Source organism: Equus asinus, chromosome 11 (assembly GCF_041296235.1).
Source record: "Equus asinus isolate D_3611 breed Donkey chromosome 11, EquAss-T2T_v2, whole genome shotgun sequence".
Taxonomy (NCBI): Eukaryota; Metazoa; Chordata; class Mammalia; order Perissodactyla; family Equidae; genus Equus; species Equus asinus.
The window spans coordinates 63710374-63736803 of record NC_091800.1 but is presented as its reverse complement, the minus strand read 5'-3'; the positions used below and the strand labels follow the sequence as shown (position 1 = coordinate 63736803).

Genomic DNA, 26430 nt, shown 5'->3' with positions numbered 1-26430 from the left:
AATTAACTCAATTTACTATAAGTCCAAATTTTAAAGTCAAAACATGACCTTGTAAATTATATTTGTTTCCATTATAGAGAATCTCACTCATTGTTGATGTTAAAAATGTCAGACGACATTTTAAAATTTGCCCAATTAGTACAAATGAAATGACTAAGTCCAAAAGACGTATAGCATTTCCCAAACTTCATAACCTTTTTTAAAACTACATCAGGAATTATAACATAATTTAATAAATATATATGTTTATATTTTCATGGTCAAATAGTTTGTGAAAATAATGATATGACACAGAGTCATGCAGGAAATTAAGACAGTTTAAATAATCATGTTTTTTATGAGAAAATAACTTTGTCTCATTTAAATTAAAATGTTACATTTCCCTTATCGTTCTTATTATCAGAATAAGGACATAAAGGTTTAGAGACAAATTAATAAGCTTATAATTTTTTTCCTTTGAATTCACTGTGACAAAGACTAATATGTAAAAATTAGATCTTTAAAATATTTTCTTCATTTTCTACGAAACATTGTTTCAATTAGCGCATGTTAAGAATATTATATAAAATATGTATTATAACATACATGAAAGGTATTATGATGAATAAAATATATTAATTGCTAGCTTCACATTTATTTGGCTTTTCTTTGCTTATCTTCTAACTATTCACTAACACAGCTAAGCTACTTTTTTTCTTTTTTTGAGCTGGCATTTTTATGAGATAGATTACTTTTAAAGGACAGTTCACTTAACAACATTAGGGGTTTAATTTCTCAGGGAATTTTATTTTTTCTCGCTAATGCTTATTAAACTCCATGAGCAATCAGAACAGGGCCTTTTTAAATGTAAGAGTTACTTATCTAACTTATTAATTCCTTCTGAAGTAGGCAAAAGAGTAACAACCAATTTTCCCAAAACCTCATCACCTTCTCAGACAAACTAGCAAACTTAAGGGTAAGGAGTTTATCAGATGGTGTTTCCCTTTATTACAAACATTTTATCACTTGAGTCAAAATGCAGGTTAAACCAGGTCCCCGGCCAGTGTATATATTGTCACACACAAAATTTTTCTGCTCACTTAGACTTGCTTGGTAATGGGTGTATTTCTATGACATTTACATATATATTATGTGAGAAAAAAATGAGAAATAAAAACAATGACACCTAAAAGGTTTTGGATTTCTAGATAGTAAACAAAAGATTATCCAGAAAAGGGAGTAAATAAAATCAAGTCAGAATTGATCATTTCCATTCCATCCATATTTTATTCTCATTCATAAAGTGTTATACATGCCAGCCAAGCCTCCTTAGAAGGTAGAGATCTCTGCATATGAAACCATGAAACCCTGGTTGTGACTCTCTAAATATTTGTATATATTTGGTTTTTAAAAATATTTGTGTATATAGTCATTTTGACAATTATTTTGGCTATTTGAACTATATCTCTCTATACTGCACCCACTGTATATTTTTATGACTTAATTTCCTTTGAATATCTTATATAAACTGGAGCAATGAACCAAACATAGAGTGCATTATTCAAGTCAAGTATATTTCTCACCAAACCCCAAATAATGATGAAAAAGAATACATTATTTAGAGAAAGGTAAAGCTATGCAGATTTAATATTACTTTATAAATAATACATTAAATACAATTATTTAAAAGAGTTAGGGCAGACCTAGTGGCATAGTGATTAAGTTCTCTTACCCCACTTCAGCAGCCCCGGGTTCATGTGTTTGGATCCCTGGCATGAACCTATGCACCACTCATCAAGCCATGCTGTGGTGGAGTCCCACATACAAAATGGAGGAAGATGGGCACAGATGTTAGTTCAGGGACAAGATCAACATATCTATCCTCCTACCATTAAAAAAAATAGAGTTAGAACATAATAATAATAATTGAATTTCATGTATAGCACATGTTAAAATAAAATTTTTGAAATTAGTCTGATGGCATATTATCTAGAACTTAAAATTAATGATATAATTTTTCTCCTTCCACCCATAAAATATGCAACATTCCAATTTGAGTTTTTAGAAAAGACATTGATACATTTGAGTAAATTTTAGTTTACTTCAAACAATTTGCTAAATATGATGTTACAAACAAGTTCCTGGTTACATTTGCAATTTTTTAACACTTACGTGTTCCTATTAAAAGTGATGTGATGTACAATGAAAACAGCAGACCAGCAAACCTTCATACTTCAAAGCATTTACCCTTGAGTATTAATTATCATGTGAACCTAGATGTATATCTTACAGATTAATTCTATTTAAGTAACAAATGTCATTGACTTCATGAATGCAAAGTCATACAGAAGTCCTTGCTGAAAATTTGAACGCATCAGAATAAATTTATTTGCTCTCAAGACTAGGGTGAATTTATCCTTAAAGATCTAAAAATAATTTTTGACTTATTACAAAGGAAGAAAGGCAAAGGAAGTGAACTTAAAGACTAGGAGATACTCAGAGAAAAGTAAGAATTGAATGATATGGCCATCCTAAGAGAGCGAACTAGAAACTGAGACCATGGATTTGTCTATCTCCTTAAATAAAAGTTCTGATATAGACAGGAGTTGATGGAGGATATACCTTGAAAGTCAATTTGAAAGAGCCAAAGAGTGGCACTATATAAAGTTATAGTACTTTTTTATAGTTTGTTACTAGTACTTCAAAACTTATAAAGTTATTCTTTCTATACATACGTTGGCTGGCATATATCAGCATTTTTGACAATTGAGTAAATATTGAAGATGGAACAGCTATGTAAGTTTTGTCATAATTATGTGATATAAGACATACATTAGGAAAAATTAGTGATCATAACACCCAACTATATTGATTGAGTTGGAACTAATAATGGAACAGATATTATGAGCCCTTTACCAAGGAAAGTATTTCATCCCAAAGTAGCAATGACATACATTCAAGAATTTGTAAAACCTTTAGCATGCCTAATAGCTATAGTGAAATATCTTCTCATCAGCAGTGAACTAATGGTCATTTTATTTTTGAACCTAATATGCTCTAGGCAAAATCCTTGCCAGCTTCGTCTTCTTTAATTCAAGTTTAATGGCTACTTGTAGCTGAAAGCAAGCTGCTACTAATTAGTGAAACTCAAGAAAATTAACACCTAGCTTTTCAAACTGAATTATTATTATTATTTTTTACTTCCATATCTAGCCAACTGCCTGGTAGCCAGACTCAAATGAAAAAAAATCTTGCAAAGCTAGTTTTTGAAAAGAAGATTTAGTCTCTGAATATTTAAGAAATTTCTCCACTTTTAAGAAAGGGTGCACTTCTTTTTGCATAAAATGTCATCATAAATAATATTCCAATCAGAAAAAAAGGAGAGAAGTGATTTAAAATAGTCAACAGGGATAATAGATTATATGAACAAATTCATTACAATTGTTCTCCTATGAAATACATGTAAAATTTAAGCAAACACTTCCATGAGTATAAGCGTCTATTAATGGAAAAACAATGTATAAAAATTGCATTAGGGGATGAATTTCTTCAAGCTTTACAAAGTTGTCCATAAATTACCAGTATATTGATGGGTAAAAAGTATTTAAAAAGCCAAATATTCAGCTTCTAGAGCAGAGAGAATGTCTCAGTGTTACTTGAAAAAGATCACCATATTATTTTCTATCTAGTGGAGATATGTTTTCATTATTGAAAATAATCAGTAACCTTCTGCATATTCCCAAAGAAACAAAGTGTAACATATTCTTCTATAGGCTAATCCCAGATCACAAAGCAAAGAAAAATTAGTAGGAGGAAGAGTTGGAAGAAGAAGAAGAGGAGGAGGAGGGGAAACAAGAAATGAAGAGAATATTTACAAAGTAAGAATTGAAAGAGAACATTGATTATGAGAAGCGCGAATTTTTAAATCAGCATAATTCTTTACATCATTGTGAGATTTGTAACTAAAACACATTTCACTTACTGCATAAGCTTTAAAAACATATTTCCTACAATTATTAATAAAAGCACTGAAAAAAAATTTGAGCTTCCTATCATATAATGATTTATGCAAGAACAAATAAGTTGCTCAGTGTAGAATAAAGATATCTTGTACACTAGAATTTTCCCATATATTATATATGTAAATCTTTATGGAGTAATTATTGCTAAAATAACTACATAGAAAACTATATGTGATATTTAGCTACAGGACTCTAGTAATTCTCAAGTTAAAGAGTAAAAACAAACAAATTTTTTAAAGAATATATTTCAATCAATAGATATATAGAGCATTTAGATTTGAACAACTCTGATATCTGGAATGGTTAATCTCAAACAAGTCATACTATTTTTGGTTCACCATGGAATTATGAATACTCTTGAAAATAATTAAAACAAAAAAGTTCAGCAAAGAATAGAAGTTATGAACAAGCAAATAAAACTAGAGAAGTAACAAGCACAATAAGCAAAATTAAAAACTTACTACAGACTCAGTAGTATTTTGAAAACAACATGGGAAAGAATCAGTAACTCAAAACAGATGGATAAAAATAATCCAATCTGAATAAGAGATGCAAAATTGAGAGGAAAATAAAACATTCTCAAGAGTTTATAAGATAATATAAAACACCTGGCATTTATGTCTTCAGAGTTCTAGGAGCACAAGAGAAAAAACATGGGGCTTAGAGAAAATATTTAGAGATAATGGCTAAAAATTCACAAATTTTATGACAATCATGAGCCAACAGTATCAAAAAGCAGAGCAAATCCCAAAGAAATCCACACAATTGCATGAACTAATGAAACTTCAGAAAAAGAAAAACAAGAAAAAAATCTTGATATCATAATGAAAGAAAAGATGTATTACTGATAGATGAAGAATGATTCAATTGACTGAAGACATGGAGGTAAAAAGAAAGTGACACATTTTTTTCAAATATTAAAAGGAAATAATTGCCAACCTAGAAATCAATGTCCATATCTATCTATATATTTATTGATTGACCAATCAAGGAGGGGAAGGATGGAAGGGAAAATACACTCTCATTGTACAAAAACTAAATTTTTTTCTCACCAGCAAACCTACGCATGAAAAATGGCTAAAGAATGCTCTATAGACAAATAAATAAATAAACAAAAACAGAAAAAGCCTTGGAATTTCAAGAAGTAAGGACAATTGAACAGGTAAAAATAGGAGTAAATGTGATAGACTATCCTTACAAGTTTTTAAACTATGATTAGTAGGTGAGGAAAAAATTATAGTCTCATCTAATGTGTTAGTCAATGTATGTAAAGGTAATTCTTAAGACACTCATATTTTGTGAAGACAAAGGTTAAAAGGACCTAAAAGGAAGATGTTTTCTACTTATTCAAAGTGATAAAATATTGATGCTAGTAGACTTGGTAAGCTATATATGTATATTTTAATAGTCACAGCAACCACAAAAAGAACAAAACATACAAAAATATATACTCAAAAACACCATAGATACATTAAAATGGAATTCTAAAACAGTTTCAAGTAGCTCACAGAATGGTAAGAAAAGGGAAAAAAAAAGAAACAGGATACAGAGGGAAGCAAAAGATGCATAATAAACGTCAAACTTAAACTCAAATATATCAATAATTACTTTAAGTGTAAATAGTCAAAAATATACCATTCAAAAGACTGAGACTGGCAGAGTGTGTAAAGAAAAAAATGACCTAAAAAATAAGAATGAGAGCCTTGCCAGAGTCAACCAAGATGACAACATAGGAGGCTCCTGAGCTCCCCCTCCCCCCACCGATGCACCAAATGTCCAGATATACATGAAGCAATTCCCTCTGAATGAGATCCAGAAACCAGCTGGAGCAACTCCTATGCATGTGTGACTGAGACAATAGGAAGGAATAGGAAGGAAATAGGAAGGAATAGGAAGGAAATAGGAAGGAAACGCTGAGACACATTTTCTCCATTAACCTCACCAGCACCCAGTGTCATGCAATCAAGAGAGAATTCCTAGCTTCTCTTTGAGAGCAAAGAGTTAGGACCCCACATCTAGCACCTCAAATTTTAGGACTCCCTTCAGAGGGACCAGCTCCAAAAACACCTACTTCTGCAAGCCAACAGTGCTTGTGTTCACAAGATATAGCAACAAGGAAGCAATTCTTTACAAGTCTGAGAGTGCTTGCTGTGGTTATCCCCCCAGGTCTCAGTATGAGGCAGCAGGCAAAATCCTCCATCTCCCAGTCTTTCCCTGAGAGAGTTTTATCTGCTTATTTAAAAAGCTGCTGCCTGAGGGTGAGGCTTCTAATTTAGCAGGCACTGTGGGCTGGTCCTGATCCTCCACAGAGATCAGAAAAGCCAGAAGAAAACTTTCCTTCTCCCTACAGTGCACTTCAAAAATAAAACCAATGAACTCTTTTATTTGTTATACTTACGTATTGCAAAATGACTACAACTATAGTTAGCCAATACCTGCATCGTATCACATAATTACCACTTCTTTTTTGCAGTAAGAACATACAAGATTTACTTTCTGAGTAACTTTCAAGTATATAATACAGTATTATTAGCTATACTCACCATGTAGTAGTTTAGATCCCCAGAACTTATTCATCTTATAACTGGAAGCTTGTACCCCTTAAACCAACATCTCCCCATTTTCCCCACCCCCCAGCCCCTGGTGTTACCACCCAAGGCGGGGTCATCTGCTCACCACAAGATATGCCAATAGCCAAGAGGTAAGGTTGTAGGAGGGAAAGGGTTTTATTACAGCTTGCCAGCACGGGGGAAAATGATTGACTAAATGTCTAAAAGAACCATCTCACAGAGCATAAACTACAGGCTAATTATATAGGGGGCTGGTCTCATGATGGGAGAGGAATCTGGTCTTCAGGTGGGACAGATATCTGGTCTTAGTTCCTGATAGTATTTTGTTTTACTGGATATGCATCAGAGACTGGAGCAACACCCGATATCCTGATTTAGTTTAAAGATAATAAGAATGAGATCTTTAATATACATAGTAAAGATTACTATTTATATGAGTGGCACCAACAACTCCCCACTGTGAGTTGTACCCCAGCATAATCATATGTTGGTATGGGAACAGGGTTGTTGTTGTCTGGCTGACTATCCTGCTGAAAGGGGCTGGCATAGGGGAAACACATTTGATCCCCAATTTAATTATAAGGAATAGCCAGAGGTGCCACACCAGATCTCTCTGTTGTCATTGATGATGGCTTCCAGCATAGACTCTCTGCTTAGGGGTCATCACATTCCTAAGGAATTCAAAAGAACAAAGTCATCAACTTATGGTAAGTGGGAGGGGCCATAACATCTACAGAGCGTGTATATCTCCTGGAGGGTGCATATACAGCTGGGTTAGTTAATCAAAGTTCATTCAAAGTTACAATATGGTTTCTTTCCTACAATATGGCTTCCCTTATGTCAACCTTGTGTTGATCCAGTATCAATTCCCCCTTTTTGTTCTTCACTCCTAAATCTTGAGGGATATCCTGCTGAAGAGGGGCACAGGTTGTTCTATCTCATAGAACTAGTCTCTTAGTAAGACAATGATGCAGGTGGGCTCCCAAAGTTAGGTCTATATTGTGTAAGCAAGTAACTAGGTATTTAATAAGAAGCATTTCTAGAGAAACAAAAATAAAAACAAGGTTAATGATGGGAGCAAATTATAAACCAGTTTCTGAGTCCAGGGGGAAGCCAGTCAAAAAGATTTCTAGGTGTCGGGGTCAAAGCATCTCTTGCAGTTTGAAATGTCTGCATGTCCAGTTGAGTTAGTTAGTCAGAGGTCATTCAAAGTTACAATATAGTTTCTTTTCTACAATATGGCTTCCCTTACGTTAACCTTGAGTTGAGCCAGTATCACTGGTAACCATCCTTCTAGTCTCTGTTTTTGAGTTTGGCATTTTTAGATTCCACATACAATGATATCATCATACAGTATTTATCTTTTTCTGTCTGACATCTCACTTAGTAAAATGCCCTCAAATTTCATCCATGTTGTTGCAAATGGCAGGATTTCATTTTTTTTATGGCTGAATAATATTCCATTGTGTATAAATCTATATATATATATATGCACACCACATATTCTTTCTCCTTTAATCCATTGATAGACACATAGGTCATTTCCCTATTATGGCTATTGTGAATAATGCTGCAACAAACATGGGAGTACATATTTATACTTTGATATCCTGTTTTCATTTCCTTTAGATTGTAGGGGAGGAAGGAAAATTCCTCTACCCTTCTAGGTTCTTATGGCTGGGTGTAAGAATTAAATTGGCATGAGACAGAATAACAGGAGGAAATCAAAGAAGTTTAATACAATGTGCATATGGGAGAAACCCAGGAAAACTGAGTAACTTACCAAAATGGCAAAGCCACCAGCTTAAATGTTATTTTCAGCTAAAGACAAAAGACGATGTTGGGTGGCATAGTGGTTTGGGACTTCAAAGGGGAGGAAGGCAATTCACATGGAGATGGAAAGCAAATATTTAGTAAATAAATGTTTGCCATACCTTGCAGAGACAAGGATACACGGAAAGGACTTTGATCAAATGAGCCTTGCTAGGTTCCTCCCTGTCTGTCACATCTAGTTCCTATTATACTATAGTTATCTGCAGTGATAACTCATTCCTGGAGCAGTCCTTCTTCTATCTTAAAGTCCTTTAGGCAGTTAGAGGGAAGGTCAAATTTTTTCCTGAATCTTTTGTTGTTAAAAACAATCAAGCCAAAAAGACACATTTTGGGGTAGCAAATCCTGCTCCCCTAGAAGATATCTATCCAGAACTGGGATAGCTGGATTATGTAGTAGTTCTCTTTTTAATCTAGGAGGAACCTCCATATTGTTACATTTGTACACGTGTATATAATTAAACTATACATCCCTAGAGGAAAGGCAAAAGAGGTCACGTTTAATTTGTTTTATATTATTGATAAAACACTAATAAAATGAGATATCATACCTCCTGACACTAGAAGAATGATTTGAATCTTCAGAATAGAAGGTTATCTTTACTGTTAGGTGGATATTCATCTTAAAATCTATTACAAAACAATTTTTCCATTTATCTTGCTATTGCTTAAAGATAATGAGCTCTGTCTTTTTCATATGTTATAAAAACCTACATTTTCAATAATGAAGAAACTTGTTGAAAAAGGAAAGTAGTGAGCATAAAACACCCATTCAAGCCTTAAAAAATGGATTTAATATCTATGTTTTGTGAAAAAAGAAGGCACTAAGCAAGGATCTTTTTTATCACTCAGAATTGAATAAAAAATTATTGAGGAATTGGCCTCAAATTTCTTTATTTTCCAAATACTTATTATGATCAAAGTAAAAAAGAAAATGCTAATTATTTTTCTAAACTTTAACATATTTGGAAATATATCATTCACATTTATTGGAAATAGGGTCAAAATGTTTGCTAATAAATCCAATAATAGCAAGTCACTGATAATACTCTTGTAAGCTAAAGCTCTTGTAAGAAAAAAAAGAAAAGCAAAAGAGTATTCTAAGATAGCAAATTGTTTTGCATTTGCGATAGCAACAAAAGATTCCTCACTCAATTTAATTTAAGGATATGCCAGTGAAATACACTTAGGTACAGGTGGTTTTATTGTTGGATTAACAAGGTCTCAAGATCTTTAGAGAATTCTTTTGTTCTTGAACATTTATTTGTCTAATTTAATTTATGATATTTCTGAATATATCTCTGTCTATGCTTCAAGGCCTTGGAACAGTGTTAGTTATTACTGCAATAAAAATAATATTCATGTCGGGATAAAATTTCTGAGGTTTAAATTCCTTTGACACAGACGGGGATTGTTGGAACAAAGTTTGTATTTTACTTCCCTTACGGTTATATATATCAAGTGTAGTAATAGAATCTGATGTTAAAATATTGGGAAATTGTTCAACGTCAAATATCTTGCTGTTTAGGTTCAATATTTCTGTTACAAGGGCAAAAGCTTGATAAATCCTTTTTTAAAATAAAAGAATTTTTCATCATTTTTTTAGGCTTTTTAACTTCTTATTCATTATTTAGAGAAACTTGGCCACCCATAGTTGAAAGGATCATAACTCATTCAATTAGTTTAAAGATGTAAAAACTTTGTGGAATGCTGTGGTTGATTTGCGATAATTTTCATACTACCTATGATAATTCTTTTATATTTTTCTATAAATGTCACAAGAAAAGGACTTTATAGCATTTTGTAAATCCTCAGATATGACATTATCTTCCTACTTTTATTTTTGGTTTTGCTTTGTTTACTCCTTATAGCTAAATTCTCTCAATACAATTCTCAATATGGAAAAGAAAACATCAAAGGTTTAAAGGCTATCAGTCTCATTGATCTTATATAATTACATTTGTCATCTATCATTGGAAGATAGTAATGCCATGCTAAAAAATATTTGAAAGTATTTATTTGTCTATGATCTTCTGACCTTAAAATTAATTTGTTATACTTAAGTTTAAATGACTATTGGATTCATGATAATTTATGTTAACGATAAATTTATCTGGATTTAAATGTTTATCAAATTGTATTTTTCAAATATATTCAACACGTTCATGATGTTAATGTACTAGGATTATCTATCACATGTGGATGAAGCTATCAGTGATACCTTATTTCTAAGTACACATTTTTAATGATTTCCTAGAGAAGTTTCTAGTCAGATTATGCAATGGTATTTCAGTGTTTACATGAAAAAAGGTGCACTGAGTTTTACACTATCAATGGCTATAAAATTACCTGTTAGATTTATGGGCAACACTCCTATTTAATGAAGTATGGACAGGAGATGACCATTTTGTAATGACATGCAGAGTATTGACTCAAGAGAAGAATAGATTATTGGGGGTTAAACCATAAGCTTTAGAGTTAAGACAGGCTGATCACTACCTCCAAGATCTTGAGGAAATGATACAAAACCTCCCACTTCAGTTTCATCATGATTTTTAGAAAAGGTAATAATACTTATATAGTGATGGTGTGATAATATCCAAATGATTTTATAATGTGCTGTTTTTGCCTAGTGCCTGGCACATAAAACACAAGTAATAATAGGTACAAATGGCACCATCAACACAACAGACTATAATAACATTAATTTTGTGGGTGATTGGATTAAAATGATAACGTTAAGAGCTCTAACAGGATTTTGAATGGAGGGTATGGACCATTAATTCCCTAAATTGGCATCAAGCATCATTGCTGTGGGTTTTGAAAAATACAGATTTTTATGTCCCAATCTAAAAGAATCTAAGTTTATAATTCTGAAATCTGCAATTTTAAAAAGCTCTCAAGCTGACATTGACATGTAAATTTCTTTGGGACTTTCTGAAGTGGACAGCCATTAAAAATTTCTTTCTTACACAGTGCTCACATTTGGACTGACTATTAAATTTTCTCAATGACCTCACATTATTTTTTTTGGAAAATTAAAGAAGGAATTCTTTCATTTTTCCTTAAGAAAATGTTTACACTTAGCTTTTCACTTACACCAGTTTTACATAATTTAGGCTTAACAAAGAGGAGAAGATCAAATAGATGGCATGTTAAGCATTCAAGGCTGTTGCAGTTCTAATTGCATGAACTAGGCATTTTATGGCAGTGAGCCTAAGGACTGAATTGAGGCCTATAATGCTTGCATATTAGTAATAAGCGTGACAGTTAATAAGAATGACAAGATTATGGGGTCAAATTAGGAAAACAGAGAAAGCCTCAAATTTTAGGCTTTGAGTTATTTTCAGATGAGGAGATCTTTGAAATATGTAGCATGTAGCTCTCTAAGAGATTAAAGACTGAACAAGGTAATTGCTTTCCTGAAAACGTTAGTCTACTTTTAGAGAAAGAATTGACAAATGTAAAATTCACAGAAAAAAAATGTGGAGATGCATCTAGTGATTACAACAGGGTCTAGTGTAGTGGTTTCCACCCTTGGCTTTGTATTGAAACTGTGTATGGTGCTTGCAAAAATTACCTGGTCCCTGCAGCATATCTAATAATTATCTGGGATGCAGACTGAACGTTGGTATTATTTTATTTTATATTATTTTAATTCTTAATACAGTAAAAAAAAATTTTTATATACAGTGCTATGAATTATAACATGTGCATAGATTTGTTAAACCACAACCACAGTCAGGATACAAACAGTCACATCATGCCAAAAAACTACTACTTTGTGCTATCGCTCTGTAGTAACATCCTTCGCCACCCTAACTCCTGGCAATCACTCATCTGTTCTCTCTCACCATACTTCTGTCTTTTCAAGAATGCCATATAAATGGAATCATGTGGTATGCAACCTTTGAAGTAAATTATTTCACTCAGGAAAAAGAGAAAAAATGGTAAACTCACTTTCATTTCCATATTCTAGTCTTCTTCCCTAATCTGCTTGCTAATGTTTATTTTTCAGACACCTCAAATAATTTATTATATTATATCAAGGTTTAATAGCTACATTCTATGCATGAAACTAGGTGAAGTGTGCTTACTCCATCTTAGCTGGAACCATAATCCCCAGTAGTATTCTTTATACTTCAATATGAAAGCAGGATTGAGAAATACAGTTCTGGGACATCAAAATTTATGGGAAAAAGTCCAGTAAAGAAGGAAGAACATTAGATTAGGCATTGTTGCAATTCAACAATTCACTGTTTTTCAAAGTAGAATTTGGCTGCATCAAAGGCACATGAGATGTTTATTAAAGTGCAGATTACTGACACAAAACATGATATACAAAATTAGAATCTCTGAAAACTGGGTCTAGGGATTTCCATTTAAAAGGTATCTATATGATGCTTATATATCCTAAAGATGGCAGACCAAAGAATTAATCTGAAAATAGGAAAGATTCCAATCCAAGTTCAGCCTCTGCCATCTGCCTTTAATTGCATAAATGACATCATCTCTCTGGCTTCAATAAACCAATATTTCTTACTATGTATTATTAACACACATTTTAATTCATTGTTAATATAGCTATTAAAAAGTTGCTCTTGATAGTATTTACTAATATTTATTTATATATACCATTCATATACAGTATACATGGTTCTAAAATTTGTGATGCCATGTGTGAACAAAAACAAATTAACCATGCTCTTCAGGACTCACATATCAAAAACATGCTTTCATTATCCTGTATCTTCATACAGCAAATTATTGTTTAAGATTCTCTAGTTCCCATTGAATAATCAATCCTCTTTAAAAGCGACTTTCAAAAAAGTTTAACTCACAGGCTGAAGATTAACCAACAATTATTTGGTCAATCTGTATCAAAGGTAGAATCAATGTCATAAATCTCATTTTTGATGCATAGCTTGGGAAGATATTATAGATGCCTAATGTCTTCTGGTCTTTTCATCATCAAGATAAACATATCTAGATGTGATAAATAAAATAAATGAAAACTGATAAATTTATTGAGTACTTATTACATGACAAATACTTTCCCATTTATTGTTCCATTTAACCCTTCAACAATTGACTGATGCAAGTATGGTTATTAACACCATCTCAAATGAGGAATCCCAGGCTTAGGGTAATTAGAGGATTTACCTAAACTGGCACAGCTACTAAAAGTTAGGTGATGAACCTGGGTTTCTAATCCAGGCAGCCTGTCTCTAGAACTCACATTTTAAGCATTTTGCAACGTATTTCATGAATGTTTAGTGAATATTGTTAATCTCAAATATAAGGATATGGTAATCAGTAAAATAAATGCATCACATGCCTCTTAATGTATACCATATGATAAAGCAGAGAAGGAAATACCTTGTCTACAGCATAATATGGTGTTTAAAAGACCAGGCTCTGAAAATAGACTTTTTGATGCCCATTCCACTATGCATTTTACTTGTTGTATGACCTCACATAGAGGTTAGGGAATCTGAATGGCTATGAAACATTGGGGTGTAGATATTCATAAACAAGGTAAATATAATTCTCTGGTTTAAAATAGGAGGATAGTAATCTAGTATGATAAGACTTCCTGGCCCAGACCTCTTCAACTGGAAAGTCTCTGCAATTTCAATGTTTATTTGCAATTTAGAAGATTTTGTGAAACTCCTCCCTTTTGTTTTTTCATAAATATATGTTGCTTTTTTAATAAAAATTTTATCTTCTTTCTACTTTTGTACATCCTTAATATATGCATTTTAAATTCTTGGTTAGATTGATATACAAAATGAATTTCCTCTAGAAAGATCAGAAATTTCTCTCTGCTGATTATTTGGGGGATTTTTGGCATTGGATTTCTTCCTCAGTTTTGGCATTTTGGTTTGCAAGTTCATTTTGATGGGAAGTAGTTTCTTTGAGAGTTGAGAGATTGTTACTTTGTTTCCTTGTTTTGGTCTCTCTCCTCTAGGTTCAATCCTCACTGTCTAGTGATTTTTCATTTCTGGGCCCACACTAAAGCACCAGGTTTTAAACCTCCCTTCAGCATTACTTCCCAGGAGTGACATTGAGGATGTGTCAGATCTCATCATGAATTCAGTGGGTTTGTGCCTCATCCCTGAAAGCCATATTGTGTTGTTATCTTCCGCTTCCCTTTCCCCAAACTTTAGATAAAGACACGTCCCATTTCGCATGTGCACAGAGAAATACATTCTTTCCTGCATCCCTCACCTTTCACGAACTCTTCCAGATGCCTGTCTTAACTAAGTCCACCTGGCACTGTGTAACCATGTGTGTTAAAAACTTGTGGTTAATTCCTTTATACCTCAGAAGCCACACTCCCAACCTCCATCGGTTGCTCTAGACTTGGAAAACAGAAAGCTCATCCCAGCTCATTGGTAAGTATATCTGTTCCATTTCTGATTTGCAGAGACATTCTTTTTTATTTAGTACCAACTATGCCTTTTGTTTTTCAGTTTTCATAAAATTTATCTTATACTCCTATGAATTTAAAAATAAGTAAGTTTTCAAGCATGAACTACTGCACTAACTTTACAAAGTAATCTATGTCATGGTTTCAAGAATTATTTTTTTACTCCTGCTGCTTTCTATAGGGAGAAGCTTTTTTTGGAGAGCAAATATGTTCCCTCCTTTCTTCTGTCTGCTTGAGATGGGCTCTTCTGGTATCAAAGAGGAGCTTAATCCTCTCCAGCTGTCTGCCATTCAGGAAAGGAAAACTCAATATGACTGATAAAACTAGAGTTTTTGTTAGTGACTTGAAGTTATGAATTTGCATCATTTTATTCAGTGATGTTTTGCTATTCAAAGCAAACACAGGAATACATTTACAGAATTTTTTTTAATTAAATTTTGGCCCTGGAGTTAGAATGTAAAATACAAATTATACTTAAACACTGATGAGTGTGAGAAAAAGCCTAAATATATTTTTTAAAAAAGGAATCTCTTTCTAGACACATAAAAGAAGAAAAATATTTAGTAAAATAGCTAACAAGAGTTCAAATAAAAATAAAAGGAATGTAATGTAAAACTTAACATTGTTTAAATAACAATAATAATGTTTAAGGGTTCTATCATCAAAATAGGTATCAGATATCTAGGGGTGATATTAAGGGCCTGGATAGGTTATATTATTTTCAACACATTAGATGTCTCTCCCTATCAAGATATTTCTTTCCCCTGTTCTTTTGATGTTATCATTGCATGCATGGAATTTTAATTAGGCATCATTGCTTCCCTCTTCCTCAACCCCAGCAAGATTCAGAGAGGAGCCACTCTACCAGCCTGGGCCTGTGAGTTAAGAGTCAAAGGAACCTACTGTGGCTGCTTTACAGGAGCAAGGAATAACAAGTCAGTGTGGCTGGAGTGGGGGGAGGGGGATGGAAATGGGAGGAGAGGGCGGTGGTGTCAGGGAGGTAACTAAAAATAGCCAGTTCATGCAGAGCCTTGTAAATTGTCAATAATTTGCCTCTTACTTTGATTAAAATAGGAAGTCCTTTCTGCATCTTGAGGAGAAGAGCAACATAATCTGATTTATATTTTAAAGGATTATTCATACTATTGTGTTCAGACAGAGTCTAAGAGAAGACTGGGAGGAAGGATTCGTCCAGGCAGAAGATGATGGGGCTCGGGCCGGGGTGCTAGCAGTGGAGAAATGAGAGGTAGTCAGATGCTAGATAAATTCTGAAAGTAGAGTTAACCAGAATTTTTGCTGAATTGCATGTGAGTTATGAGAAAAAAGTAACTTGAACTCCACCTTTAACACATTTTCTTAATGTCACCAATGACCTCCTTTGTGACTAAATTCAATGGAATTTATTGCTTTCTTATTTTATATTACTTTCCATCATTGTTGTCAACTTTTCTCTTGAAACACTTTCTTACATTGATTTCTGTGAACCTGACTCCCCAGGTTTTCTTCCTTTCTCTCTGGATGTCCTTTGTCTCTTTCTCAGGCTCTCCTTTCTTCCCTCATGAATTTTGAATTTCATCAGGCCTATCTTTATACCTACTTATCACTTTACAGTGAGTATTTTTTCTAAAAAATCTCATCCACAAACATATCATTGAATATTATTTATTTACAGGGATTTCTGATCTTGTATCTGCAGCTCAGACTTCTGCTCTGTTCTCCAGATTCATACACTGAATCTATTTGGAAACTCTTCTCTTTACATCCAAAGTGCCTTAAAGTAAATATGTCAAGGACAAAATTGTGATCTTCCATTCCCACTATCTTATCAAATCGGAAGCCTTCCAATTTAATGCAACATCATTCATGCCAGTGAGCAAGCCAGAAAAATAGGAGCCATCCTCTCACCTTCCTCTCCACTCCCTACTTTACAAAATTTAATCTACGATCTATACATGTGGTTTCTCCATCTCCAAGGCAAATATGCCACCTCCTTACAACACCGTCAGTGCTGAGACTACCCCAGTACCTCTTAACATCCACTCTAGTCCTTATTAACCAAAAAGGATTACTTATTTTCAAATAAAATTCTCTTAATTTACCTCTTTTTAAAATGCTTATTTTTTCTCCAAGTTTAGAAACCAATGTCCTATAGAGTGTGAAATAATCCCTGACTCAAAACAATAAAACGTGTATAATCTCATTGATATTTTGGGGTACAAAAGTCTGTAGAAAATGGATTGATGCAAGGCAACTCTAACAATTATCAAATCAATGAAATTGTGCATAAATAATTAGTTTTATTGAAACCCTCATAAGATTTCTTTCCATATGTGATAATATATAATTATTATAAAAGCACAAATGGTAATTTTATCTGTTTTCTGTGCATATGAGTGCGTAAATACATTAACCTATTGTTTAACTCTCAATATAGAAGACAACCTGTGTAAATGTGTGAGTTAACCATAATTCATTTAATAGCTACACTACATTTATTGATTATTTTTAAAATTTAGCATATATTAAAAATAGATCATTAGTAAAGCCCACAATAAGAACTTAGCAAAGTGGAGATGATTAATCAACATCTGGTGAATAAATAACAATTACACATGAATTAACCAGTATAATTCATTTTAAAATTCCAAAATTCTTCTTACCAGTATCATACTATTAAATCCTTGCCATTGATTTCACTACACTAAAATTATGGACTTATAGATAGAGTTTGGGATGAAAATGCATAGTACCTACAAGGAAATGACAAAGTTGAATCTGATCACAGATTTAAAATGTGATCTTTAAATGAAGTAACCTGAGGAAGCTTCAAAACTGGAGCTCTTTTCTAAATAGCTTTATTCTTTCTCAATGATCTTAAAGAAATGTCATATTTAGCAGGAATGTAAAGAATGCTTACTGTTAATAATTGTGTAAGAGCATGTTGGTGCCATCTTTGCAAATTTGAAAATCTTCTTTAAATTTAAATAAATTAACCAAAAATAGTATTTACCTAAGCAAATCAAGTCAGACTTTCGAGAATGTGTAGGGAGTATACGAACCTGTTAAATTTTGAGCTCTTCTTTTTTGGGAAATTCTGTATCAAATGTAAGACCCAATGATTTCTAGCTAAATGTAGCAGCAATTGCCTCCATACTCAAAATATCAGTCCAGTAACACAAAGTAATGCTTTGTTATAGACTGGGAACAATACACATAAAATTATTCATCATCATCGAGATGTTTTTACCAGGGATACAGAGCAGGTTCAATAGTCTAAAATCAATCAGTGTAATCTACCATATTTACAGGCTAAAGAAGAAAATTCACATTTTCATATCAATGTATGCTGAAAAAGCAATAGACAGAGCTCAATACCAATTCATGATAAAAACTCTCAGAAAAAAAATGGAAAACAGAGGAATATACTCATCTTGATAAAAAGCATCTTCAAAAAACCCATAACTCATATCATATTTAATGCTAAAGACTGAATATATTCTTGATAAAATCAGGAACAGAGCAAATTATCCAGTCTCACCATTCTTATTTAACATAGTGCTGGAAGTTCTAGCTAGTGCAATAAGATAAGATAGAAAATAAAATTTGCAGATCTCAGAAAGGAAGAAGAAATCTGATCCTTTTTACCAAAGAAATGTTTATCTACATAGAAAACATCAAGGAATCTATAAAAACATCTTCTAAAACTAATATGTGAGTTCAGTAAGGTGGGATGTTGGAACACTAAAAAATCACTTGTATTTCTATATACTAGCAAGAAATATTTAGACAATGGAATTATAAATACAGTACAATTTGCAATCACTCAAAAAAGATAAAACGTCAGGTGTAAATCTAACAATACAAGTACAGGAAATGTAGTCCTGGGCATTTGTCTCAGGGAAATTAAGACTTATTTTCATACAAAACCTTCCATTGAATATTTATAGCGCTATATTCATAATTGCCAAAAACTGGAAACAGCCCAGATGACTTTTAACGAATGAATGGTTAAACAAACTATAGTACATTTATAGGAATACCATTCAGAAATTAAAGAAATTATTGATATATGTAACAACCTGGATGAATCCTTTATACTGAGTTTAAAAAGGTCATTGCTAAATACATAACATATGATTCCATTTATCCTTTCATTTTTGAAATAACAATTATATAAATGGAGAACAGATTCATGGTTGCCAGAAGTTAAACAGGGGTGAGGGCAGGAAAGATGTTGGTATGACTATAATAGGGCAACATGAGGGACCCTCGATTTATGGAAATGTTCTGTATTTTGATGGTGTTAATGCCAATATCCTGTTTGTAATATAGTAGTAAGGTTTTTCAAGATGTTACCATTAGGGGTAACTGGGTAAAGAGTACATGAAATCTCTGTTGTTTCTTATAATTGCATGTGAATTTAGAATTACTTAAAATTTTTAGAAACATTTTTTAAAAAGTACATGAGTGGATTGTAATTAGTCTTTGGGTGGTGAACATGATGTAATCTACACAGAATTTGAAATATATTATGATGTACACCTGAAAGTTATATAATGTTATAATCCAATGTTACTGCAATAAAAAAAATTTCTAAATTTTTTTAAAAAGTAAATGAATATGATAATTCTCTATGATTTGAATAGGCTTTATATCCTCTAAAATGCTTTCCCTCAACTGAATAAATTAGGTTACATGTGTGAATCCTCAATGTTCTTTCTTTCTCTTTATTTGTGTGTGTTCGTGTGTATGTATATACACAGACACATACACATATGTTTACATACATACAAATATTTGCATATGTACATATGGACAAGGTTGGATTAGAAAAGGTGGTTGCATACCCACCTTGTTCATTGGAACACTTTCATTTGGACCCTTGAACTGGCATGTAAGCCTATTGCCCTGAAGCCACCATGTGGTGGGGAAACCTGAGGCTACACTTGTATTTCTTGCACGCTTGTATTCTGAGGCTACAGGAGGAGAGAAAGAGTTGATGGCCACCCCTGAACTGTTTCAGCTCCAGCCACTGTCTGCAATCCCATAAGAGACCCTGAGCTAGAATCTTCTTACTAAGTCCTTCTTGAATTCCTGATCCACACAAACAGTAAGGATAATAAAATGATCTATTTACACTTAACATATATTATTTTAATTACATGGTATTATTTATGTCTCCCTCACGAGATTCTGTGAATTTTGGCTAATAGCTCACACATGTCTTTTTTGTCTTCACACTTGCACTTTTTAACCCAGTTCTCAGCAAAGACTTGATATTCTATTAAAGTGTGATAAATACACCCACAAATAAGTATTACCTTTAATATAGTTGTGTTTTCAATATCATGTACTCATGTTCATTTTAAAACATGTTCAACCATCCAGAGGTGGAGGATTTTTGATGCATACGAAATCAAAGGTCAAAAGTGAATATAGGAAGTGTTAAAATTTAAAAGATGGTAATTTTGTTCCTCTTAGCCAGAAGTTTTAAAGTATATTTTTCATCATCCAATAAAGATTTTCAAATGTATATGCAGAGACAAGAAAATAGCATCTATGGATCATAGGCAGAGCAGTTGGTCTAAATAGATAGCTATGGCAGGATTCTATCTTTTTACACTATGAAATCATGTTTCCACAGCATTTTTACATGATTGATTCACTCTCTAGTCAGTAAAAAGCTCATTGGGTTCTTCTTTTGAAAAATTTTATTGGTTGCCAACATTTCCCAAAACAGTGATTCTATCAGGAAAAAAAGACCTTTTTTTGGTTCAATAAAATGGATTCTAACACTTAGCCCTTCATAAGAAAAAAAAGTATGCTAATGCCAGTTTTGGGAAGTATATAGACTCTTTTATAGCCATTTTACATGGATCAACAGAAGTTACCTTCAAGATTTCACCTGAGCTTGTGTAAACAACAGATTTATAAAATGTATCCTGGAACTTCTTTACAAAGATAAGATAGATCTAAATCCTCTTCTGGGGGCTAGTAGAAGACATAGAAATAAACAAAGAAGAAAGATGCAATTTAGTATTTAAAGGATTTAATAGTACAAAGTGTTTTAAGAGAGAAAAGTTAATGACTAACTCTTTTTGGAAGGGCTTTTTGATTTTTTTGACAAAAATAACAAAAATAATCTCAATGCAGATCAAGAATCAAAAGCTCATGGATGCCTGACTCGTATAAGAAATGCTCTAAATTTTGAACAAGTTGAAAAAGTAATAAATAAAATAACATTTTAATGGTGCATTCGACTTCACTTTAATCAGGAAACCACAGCTTTAACCACTAAGTATGTTCTTAGAATTCAAAAAAGGGGGTGGAGAATCACTTATTAGAACACAATCTCTTTTGAACGGCAGCTAAACATCTTGGCCATCTGCTGCTGCAGGCCAAGAATCCAAAAGAGTAATCCAGGGATGCTGAGAGCTGAGAATCTGCATTATTGTGGCAGTTTTATGTTGTGTGCATACATATATATCAAATAGACTACATAGGCAAAAGCATTGGCGAGCTACAGGGCTTGATAGTAGCCAAACAAGTAGCCTTATAAAAATAATCGAACAATAAATCAGAATTCAAAAAGTGAGAGCTTACCCATGCCCCTGAGTGTGATTCAGAGACAGATCTGTGTCTCAAGGATGGCTACTGTGGCTGAAGAGGGAATACCAAGTAAATCAGGGTGGATTGAAGTGTCCCAAAGGCCAACAGTGTACTGTTGCTATTGCTTATTATGCTTTTTTCCCCCTTGGCTAGTACTGTCACCTCTGTACCATATGAACATCATGTATGCTTCCTGATATCTCTCACTATTGCCCGAATGTCCACACTTACACAGGAAATAGCTTCCAGATAAAGACAAAAGGATGCTAAGAATCATGCTCATTTATTTTTCCAGCTTTTCATAAAAATACATGGCTGAAAGTAACCCCCATTAGTATTTGCTGCAAAGAAGCAAATGCAAATATTTTCTTAGCTTACTGTCATGATTTTCATACGAAAATGTATATACGGTGGGACTGTATATAAGATAGAAAAGGGTTAGAAATGTTTGTGGATTGGGTAAATACATATCAGACCCAAAAAAGTGTTCTCAGCTAAAGAACCCTAGAACAGTGTTCTAGAATAGTATGAAACAAACTATCTGAGGTAAAGTAATAGGCTTTTGTTTTTTGTTTTCCAAATTCGTTATATGCCAATATATCTTTTTAAAGAATATAAAAATGAATTTTTAGAAACATAAAAATGATATACAAGCCAAAAACCTCATTATTAGATTGAAATAGGAATAAAAATATGTCAAATTATTATGAATTTTCTAGTACACTAATATAAAACTCATCTGAATGAGTATATTTGTGTAATTTTGACAAGATGTAGGTTAGCATATATAACACTTAAATGAAAGGTACAAGGAGAAAAAGTGCTCTTATTCTGAAGAAATGTTAAATAACAAAGATGTGGGAAGAATAACGGAGACACACCTTTTTAAGTAAGTAAATTATGCTTAATTGAACTCAGGAAAACGTCTGATGTATTATTGTTCTAAGTTCAAAGTTTGTAAAAAAGGTGAGCGACTGATAGTTCCTTCTGCATTTCTACTCTGTGGTTGTTAATACTCTAGCTCAGGAGATTAAATATTTGTTTTAAATGCTATTATCAAATGGAGATTAATAGAGCAGAAAATATAATTGCAGAGACTCTTTGTTACTTTTTCATTTTCATATTTGGGATTGCATTTTCAAAATATCAAATGTAAGTACTAATCAACGTTGACGATAGCAAATTAATATTTAATTTTCATTTTGAAAGACCCAATGAATTATGCAAGCATGAACATAACAAGGGACACATTTATACAGAATACAAAAGCCTGATAAATAGAATATGCAAAATGAACTGTCAAGAAATAAGAATAAATGAAAACAAATATACCATTAAAATCTGTGAGCTAAATATTCACACTAATAGAAGCTACGTGATGTTTAAAAGGTAAAGCTAAAACAAAATGTCACCTAAACATTAGAAAGGAGTGATATATAGCTATAAATAAGACATATATATGCTAAAATCAAGAAAACTAAGGTAGTACATCAGTATTAGCAATATTAATATAATTAACACCAAATAACTTAAGGGGAAAATCAATGAGAAAGAGTAATATTTCCTCTTGAAAATGTTAAATCCACCAAAAGTTTAAAGTAGTCATGAATAATTCTGCTTTAATGTACAAAATATTGACATATATAAATGAAAGTCCACAAAACAAGAAGAGAAACTGCCAAAATGTAAATGATACCCAATTTTATTAGTTTCCTACTGCTGTTGAAAAAATATTACAACGAACTTAGTGGCTTAAAATAACACAAATTTATTACGTTGCAATTCAGGAAGTCAGTTATTCAGGATGGGGCTCGCTAGGCTAAAATCAAGGTATCAGCAAGTTTGCGTTCCTTTCTAGAGTTTCTGGGGGAGAATCTGTTTCCTTGACTTTTCCAGCTTCTAGAGACTGCCCACATCTCTTGGTTCTTTGTCCCTTCCTCCAACTTCATAGCCAACAATGGTCAGTTAAGTCTTTCCCACATTGTGGTCTCACTAGTTCTCTCTTTCCAGTCTCCACTTCAATTATAAGGCCCCTTGTGATTACATCCAGCTAACATGGACAATCGAGGATGATTTCTCCATCTCAAAGCCAGCTGATTAGCCATCTTAATTCTATTTGCAAACTTAATTCCTCCTTGCCATGTAACCTACAGCTTCAAGACATTAGGATGTAGACATCTTTGAGGTTGCATTTTCTACCTAACACATCATATAACATCTATGTCCCATAAACTTCCAGAACATTTAAGAAAAACAAGTAATGATAAAGAAAGGTTGGGAGCCGGCCCTGATGGTCTAGTGGTTAAAGTTCAGTGCTTTCCCTGTTTTGGCAGCCCAGGTTCTCTTCTCAGTTGTAGAACCACACCACCCACCTGTCAGTTGCCATGCTGTGTCGGCAGCTCACGCAGAACAACTAGAATGACTTACAACTAAGATATACAACTGTGCACTGGGGCTTTGGGGAGAAAAATAACAACAATAATAAAAAATATAATAATAAAATAATCCTTCCTTCCTTCTAAAAAAAGAGAGATTCAATAATGCAAATAACATACAGTAGGATGTAAGAAAAAAAAGACAACTTTGGTAACAAGTCTTATGAGTTTTTTATCTCTTAGGCACATGGTATCTAGGGAAAAAATGTAAAATCATAAGGTTTATGCTATTTGATTAGAAAGCAATGATATTCACACAATATTAAAACAATAAGATAGAAGTACAATATGTATTGTGCATGTGAGAAGGTATAATCACTGGAATTTAATTTTAAACAGTCTTTTCTTAATTATTCTCAGAACATAGATAAGTGAAAAATGAAATTACAATTTATCATGAATAAATAAATGTTAAAAAATTAAATTGCAAGACTCTCATCAAAGTGGTGGTAACAAAATTTATAGCTGTGTACTTATATCAGACTAAAGAAGATGAGTTAAAATGGCAGATCTTAATATCTCCCTTTTGAAAATGCACAGATATGAGTAATAATAATAAGGTAAAATCAGAAACTATAACCAAAGCAATCAAACAGTGAAAGTACAAAATGGCATGTTAGAATCTTTAAGTATAACACCAAAGAGACATTAAAAAATCTTTACAGCTGAACTGTGTCTAAACTTGGTTTGAAATACTTAATTGACATATGGAAGAATTATAGAGAGGATTGGATAAAATAAATGGTAAAATGTTTTGTTATGTGTTATACCATATATGGAAATAAACAGGTAAGGAAGAAGAGTAGACAACCTGGGGAAATGAGGTCATAATTTGTATAGAGCAGTTACTTTTCCCAATGTTTTGCCAGAATCAAGCAAACAACAATATAGCATTGGAGAATACAAGCCAAAAGATTATTGGAGTGTAAAGGCAGACAGATCATAAATAATCAGAGCTATATGTATATTCAGATAAATAGGGGAAAAGGAGAAGAGGCCATGGGGAAGAGTAAAGGAAGAAGCAAAAAAGAAGAAAAACATCTTGGCGTATTGGTGGGGATTTGCCTCTATCAATGCTCTATCCTTGGTACTTAGAATAATGTCTAATACCTAATGGATACTCAATAAATACTTAACAAAGGAACGAAGGACAATGTGAACACAAAAGACATTCTTCTTTCCTCCTGAATTCTAATAAGGTTATAGTTGAATAAAGCTCAGGGTTACGTAGCTCAAGGGATATGTGGGGTTGGGGATGGGGCAAGCATCTGTGCAGCAAACAAAATTTAGATGCTGAAACATTATTTAAAAATATGGAAAAACAGTGTCATCATTATTTAATGTCTATAGTGGACATTTTACACAGCTTATAACGTATAAATCGTTCCTGTCTTTGCTGAAATAAGTAGCATTCACAAATATATCGATGCAAATACACACCGACCACAGGCAGCAGTAGCCAGGGGCAGCTGTAGGCATGCCAAAAATCCTAATACAGTGAGGTGATGTGTAAAGAGCTTCAAAGTCATCACTCCTGTCCTTACCACAACAGCAAAAATACTGAAGAAACAGAAAATCAGCAAATCTTCTTAGATCTAGCAGATAATTAAAGTCACAGGGAAAACTGCCACCTAAAAACTGGAAGACTGGCGAAGACAGAGAATCGCAACTTACCAGGAGCAGAAGATGCCACTGGAGACAGCAAACGATAGGAATACTTACAAACTATTGACTAGTTTCTGGAGACTGGGTGGAAGAGCTGGAGAGAGAAAGATTCTCGAAGGCTCATCTTGAGGGAGACTCCCACACTTTTGTGAATGCTATTTCCAGGAGCCCCACCAGGTTCTTGTGAGAAGATTGGAGAAAAATCCTCTCATACATCTGGCAGGAGGAGAGGAAAGTTAACCATTTTGAAATATTCTGAGAGTACTGTGTCTTCCACTACAAAGGTCTGACCTCAAGGGAAGCTGTTTTACTTGAGTACAGCCAACCTGCAGGAAGGCAAACATTCAATTCCAGCCAATCTAGTCTTTGATGTGAGAGAAGGGAAGTACCCAACTTCAGCACTATCAAGCCTTCCTGTTTCATCTAAGGGGTGAAAAAAAGCTGAGAAGCACTTGTGAAGGTCACAGCTCAGGTACAAAAATTGACTAAAAGGATCAGACTTAATCACAGGATTATGAAATGTTTTTCCTCCCCCTACACATTACCACCACATCAACAGGGCTCCTGTTTAACAATAAGAGATTATAGCTGAAAGAACTTCCAAACCCAGACCCTATTTAAGAGGGAATCTCTCAGGAAACCCAAAAACAAGAGGGGATACACACACTTACAAATGAACACTAGAAGAAATTTTAGCCTCTGACACTACAGCTTCAACAAACAGTAAACAGAGCCTAACTGCTAGCCAAAAAAACCGTAAAACCTCATGCTAAAAGCCTATTTACATCAGTTCTTTTTACCCAATAGGTCTTGTCTGGCTTTGAAGAAAAATTATAATGCATATTAAAAGCAAGAAAACATGATCTGAAGCTCCAAAGGAAGTTTCA

General features: G+C 33.2%; 1 long non-coding RNA gene across 1 annotated transcript in view; it reads right to left on the bottom strand.

The window, feature by feature from the left end:
• LOC139046510 (uncharacterized) overlaps nucleotides 1–25968 on the bottom strand; it is a 30115-nt gene extending 4147 nt beyond the window's left edge. The window contains exons 1-2 of the long non-coding RNA XR_011506628.1: nucleotides 25553–25968; nucleotides 1712–1783 (exon numbers count right to left, since the gene is read on the bottom strand). This is a non-coding gene — a long non-coding RNA (uncharacterized lncRNA). The remainder of the gene's footprint in view (nucleotides 1–1711; nucleotides 1784–25552) is intronic.
• Nucleotides 25969–26430: the final 462 nt, after the last annotated feature.